At 36.9% G+C, this 6,023-nt stretch overlaps 1 pseudogene; it reads right to left on the bottom strand.

Moving 5' to 3' along the window:
- Positions 1-1,704: 1,704 nt before the first annotated feature.
- On the bottom strand, positions 1,705-5,746 carry LOC106324293 (annotated as a pseudogene).
- Positions 5,747-6,023: the final 277 nt, after the last annotated feature.

Below are 6,023 nucleotides of genomic sequence, written 5' to 3'. Positions count from 1 at the left end.
ACTAGTAGCAATGGCTACTAATCCTTCCTCATCGTCCACGACATTCCATTTTCATCCAGAAGTTGTGTTATCCTATTCTTAGCTCTTCTCTGCTTTACCAGCGCATGGAAATATTTTGAGTTCCTATCACCTTTCTTTAACCAGAGAACCCTACTTTTTTTGTCTCCAAAACATCTCTTCTGCCTTAAGAGCAGTAGATAATTCCTTCAGAGCAGCTGCTATTTCTTCAGAGGTAGCCTCGTCATTCGAGTATAGGTCCTCCACCTTTTCTTTAAGCTCTTCTACTAACTTCGCGGAATTCACATTGTTTTGTCTCCTCCAATGGCTTAAAGCTTTCCTACAACTAGCAATGTGTTCCATAATATTCGCCTCCGTAGGTAAGTCCTCCGACTTCCATCCTTCGAGGATGACTTGCCTTAGTTCTTCATTATCCAGCCAGCGTTTGTCAAATTTAAACTTCTTTTTTTCTCTTCACTGGTTTTATTAAAATATCTGCTAGGACCGGACGATGATCCGAGCTCCAAAGATTGAGATATCTGACAGTTGAGTGGGGCCTCTATGTGATTAAATAGTTCGTATATGGGCCTAAATATGTATGGAACATAAATATGTATCCAAACTCCAAGTCTTCAACGTATATGGATTTTGCAACAATAATATATCTTGGATACTATTAAACTAACCATTTCTTCTTTTTTTTTTTGCTAAACGTACGGTACAATTTCTTCAGAAAACATGTTCTAGCATGAATGAAATTTAATACAAAACTAGTTAGTACTTAGTATACAAATAATAGATAAATTTTAAACATAACTTGGCTATAAAGGATTTTTTTTGTACTTTTTATATTACCATCCGGTTGCAATCGGTTCACTGAACTGTTATAATTTCTATTTTCGTGTATGTTAGTGGGCATGGAATTTTGACAATTCTGCCTAACCGACCCGAAATTTTGACTTTTAGCCCAAATTTGGTTATGAGTGGTTCAGTTTGACAAAATTAAAATTTTGGTTTTCTGTTGCAGTTGGTTAGTTTGGTTTTCTAATTTGTTTAACAAACTAACTTTATCATATATCTAACCATGTTTCAAACTAACCAAAATTTTCAACCAATAATCTAATTGGGATTATCCAAAATTTTAACTAAACTTAGCCTGAAATGAAAAACTGATATAAATTTTGGCAATGTTTTTCAAAAGCTAAACTAACCACAAACCAAACCTAAACTTTTTATTTTGTCTAATTTAGAAAAAAATTGCTTGAACTAAAAAAAACGGTAAACTCTTCCCCGGCGAGAAAATGTTAAATCACCGGTGGCCACATGTTAGGGATATTTGAGTGTAGTCGGATTCGAACAGCTCGCTTAGCGACGTTGGAACTCCATGCTACCACCCGACCACTAGCACATGGTTAATTGCTTGAACTAATGTAACCAAAGACTGAATTACCCGGACGGAACGCTCATGCTAGTATGTTAGTGCGTGGCCGGAAGAAAACAGCTTAACATCTCAAAAAAATACGTAGACATATGAACAAATACGTACACATAACTAAAACCATGCACACACACTTACTTTCACACGACAAGAAGTAGCATCTCTTACCATAAGATTAAAAATTTGTAACCACTAAAGAATAACAGATTCAGTTTTATTTTATACTCTTATCTCTCCATATCTCCTAACAATTCAAGTCACTTTCTGTATTCACAAGTCTTCATCTTCTTTTTCGCTTCCTTCTTCTTTACCATAACATCATTATCAAGATTACTTCACAAACCCCACATATCCATATTCTAAAATCAATCTCTACAGAAACAAAGTTTTTGTCAAACTAACACATCAAAAAAGTTTTGATAATTTTCTCAAAAAAAAAAAAGTTTTGATCATTTCTCTTACCGGTGAAAAAGATAGCCAAAGTTAGCCTTGGAGAGGCGAGTCTGGCTCAGAGCTATAAATCGATGTGTAGGTACTCGAAACAGTATCTTCCTTCTGTATAGCCACAAAGTTTAAAGGAGTAGGAGTGAGCCTCTTAACTTCTTTAAAATATCCGTTTTGGCGATGATGACCCGAGTAAGATCTCGGGGTCAGAAGAAGGTCAGGAGATGCTTTTCCGACCGAGTTTCTACGTGGCGAGGGAGGCACGGAACCGTTCCCATTGCTGATGGTGTAACCACTGGGCTTTCTAAAGCTTCTGCGTCTTCTTGGACTTGGTTTTGATCCATAAATGGATTCCCTTTGAGTTAGCAAAAGATCCTGCCTCTTCTTAATTTTGATCCTAACACAAGAATGTATATAACTTCTTTAACACGGCAAGCCAGTTTAAAAATCTAGAACTGTAAGAGACTGTTTCCTTGACAAACCCAGTATCTTTTCTTGTCCTCTTCCTGTTGTTTCCTTGTCAGTATATAGTCTTCTAGTATGTTAACCAGTCGAACCTATAGAAAGTAGTCACAAGAATCGGAAAAGACATCTTTTTTCAAAAAAAAAAAAGAATCAGAAAAGACTTTGGCTGTATTAATTTAACTCACTGGTAACTTACACCATCATATAGAAATAATTTTTGCGCGTCATCTTCGCAAACTAATGTTTTCTTGATTAGGTTGTCAACCATTGCTCCAGAAAACAAAAAACAAAAGAATAAAATATGGTTATCTAGTTGGTTTAAGGAAAAATCTTCAAAATACACTTAATTTTTTTTTAATCAAAAATAGTATCTAATGATATATATATATATATATATACATATTTTGAAACAAAAAATAAAGATCTAATGATAAAATGTCCAAAATAGCTAGCACTCATTTTGCCCAGAAAAAAACTAAATTAATCTAATTCCTAAATTCTAATCTCACTCCCTAAATATTAAACCATAAACCCTAACCACTAAATTCTAATTCAAATATAGAATAAAAACTGTTTTTATTTTATTTTAATTAATGTTGTTTTTAACTTAACTTACAAACCTCTCTCTAAAACTTTCTCTACCTTCTCACTAGAAGACTCTTAACAATCAAAGCACGTCGGTGGCCGGTGGCTTTGCCGCCGGTCACCATCTCTCTCTCTCTTTTTTTTTTGCTTGTTTATATATGACCATCCAATCGATGTTCTCTTCCGGTTGCGGATCTTTTACTTCGCTAGGCGATTTTGAAGTGTGTAGGGTCAATCCAAACAGAGCAGTATTCCAATCAACTCTTCTCTCTGAGTCGTATTGACTCATCTAATAAAGTTCGGTTTCTATCTGATCGGAACCGATGGTATCCTCTCCTCTTTCGCTGTGAAATTGTCAAATCCCGTTTGTTTTGTGTTGGGCGCTCTCTCTCTATAAGGATTTACACTTAATCCTTTCATCTGAGAGTAATCTTTACTTTATGGTATGAAGCCCATAGATTGGCTTTAGTAAAGTTTCTCTGTTGAAAGGAAGCGGTGGTGTTAGATCGATATCAATTGGCTGTGAAGGAGATTTAGCAGAGCCGGCGTCTTCTGACGGTCCGACAAAAGATCTCTTGATGGTCACTTGAACTATCTCTGAGCTTATCATCCGATGTAGATGGAGTTCTCCGAACACAAACGAAGGCTTGAGCGAAAACGAAAATTAAAAGGTATTAGCGTTCTCTGGCGAGGTTTACAACAAGTTACGGTGGTGAGTAGCGGAAGACGGAGAAGCGGTGCTCAGAACTCCTGGCGGTGAAGAGCTACAACGGCTGAGATGCCTGAGTGACACGTATCATTACGTGGTCTCCTGCTCTTCTTCTCATACCTACACGTGGAAGGACAACAATTTAAGACCGACCTTCATTTAGACACTCACCTTGGGCTTCTTTTATGTATTTCAAACTTATTGGGCCTCGATCATGTAACAATAATACCTTGTACTTTGTCCATTGGGGTTGTTAATGAAATAGAGTTGACAAAAAAAAAAAAAAAAAAATTAATGCTGTTTTGGATTGTATGCCAATATTGTCATAAAACATGATTTAAGCCATTTGAGGGTATTTCTCTTTGTGATAACTAGTACCGCGGATCTTATTGATTGTAACCCTGGCTCGTTCTGCACGCTTGAGGTTTACATGTCCACCCCTTCCAGCATTATCCCGGTTCATATCCTGAAACCAAAGAAACACTCTTTACAACACATCCTTTAGAAGCTTTACATGTTTCAAGCTTTTAGCTTCTCATACCATATTATATTCTTCCAACCAAGTTTCCTCTTCACATGCAGAGAGCCAACGGTCTATTCTGTCCATGATATCTTTTCGGCTCTGTACTTCTCCTTTTATTTTATTTATTTGCATTTCGATGTTTCCAAGAAGCTCTGAAGGGTCCACTAATCCTGAATCTATTTATGCACTTGACTTCTCAGCTGAAGTGCTTGTATCAGGTTGAATGTGAGTTAGTCTGCAAAGATCTTCTAGCTCGGAGCCTCGGACCTTCTTTTCATCACCAGTTCCTTCATTTTGCTAGATTTCAGTTTACTGAGGCAGTCCACTTCCGCAGACACCTATTGGAAAGGCAAAAACAAGAAACTTAGACCAAGAATGAGAATATATAAAGACATGAACATAAGTGTTATTACAAAACCTGTTCAATAGTCTCGGTTGAAAGGATGCCTGGCTCAGTGACATTAGATTCAGATGATCTTACAAGATAAATAGCTCTACCAAATTTAGTTCTCTCTTCCTGTGGTGTGTCCATCAGATTCCATAGCTCGAAAAGCGAAGCCACTACATCCTTCAGCTGCATATTTGAAGGCACCTTCAGTATAGGAATATGAAAGAGAAGACTCATATTAATGCAAACATGTAGAAGCTACCTTTTGAACAGCAGGGGTCACAGCTGCAAGCTTTTCTTTCAATGATTTGGAGCTTTTATCCACTTTTATCTTGAGTATATCAAAATGCAAGATGAATTAGCATGAGCTACGGTTGAAAGCTAAAACTCACAATTTAAATCATGAAGATAGCTCTTACCGGTGAGTTGATGTTCAACACTCCAAGAGCAGCCATTAGAGAAGCAACTTCTGCTTCTATTGCTGCAACAGACTGATGAAGCCGTGCCTTAGAATTTGCAGCCTCGTCAACTTTTCTTTGGTAGATTTGAAGACATTCTCTCTCCAGTTCCATCAGCATCCTGTCTTTCTCAGCCTCACTCTCACCAATCTCAACCCATATTTTCTGTTTCATACACCAAGAAAAAAAACGCCATTTAACACATGAATTTAGCCTACATACAACACAAGTTACAAAAGAACATCAACAGTAACATGTCGACTTTAAAAATAAAGAAACTTCCAAGAACTGAGATATAACTGGGAAGGTGACTATAAGATAAAGAAACACAGAGCATGTTTAGTCAAAATTCACAGGAACCCTTTGACCTAGAGAGGAAATGATAATGAAAAACAAAAGACTAGTAAACTCAAGATGACCTAAAGAATCATCAAGTAAAACAAATAATCACTTTTTCCATACAAACTATCTTGAAAAAAACCAATTTAAAAAAAAATAAAATAAAGAGGAATGAAGAACAAACCCGAAGCTCTCGGAGAAGATTATTACAAGTAGTGTTCATACGGAAAAACAGAGCATTGGTACTTCCAACTTTCAGCATTTTTCACTCTTAATTACTCACAAACTCCAAAAGTAGAATATTGAAGCAAGAAAGCAGAACACAACTACTTTGCAGAAACAAGAAGCAGATCTGAAGCTTCAGACGAACATTATTTGATTATACGAAGCACTCATTGCTTTCCAGACTGTTGGAGCATGGAGATTGCAAATGCCCAGCTTGCCCATGAAACCTTCAAACTCCCGACTCCCAAGTGCCTTTGTAAATATATCCGCAAGCTGATCTTTTGAAGATACATGTCGTGTGACTATGGTTCGCTTGACGATCTCGTCACGCACAAAGTGACAGTCCGTTTCCACATGTTTCGTTCGCTCATGAAAAACTGGATTCTGACTAATGTTTATTGCAGCCTGATTATCACAATAGAGAGGAACAAGTTTCGTAAATGAAACACCAA

This window comes from Brassica oleracea, chromosome C2, assembly GCF_000695525.1.
Source record: "Brassica oleracea var. oleracea cultivar TO1000 chromosome C2, BOL, whole genome shotgun sequence".
Lineage (NCBI taxonomy): Eukaryota > Viridiplantae > Streptophyta > Magnoliopsida > Brassicales > Brassicaceae > Brassica > Brassica oleracea.
This window is presented reverse-complemented; position numbering and strand designations above follow the sequence as displayed.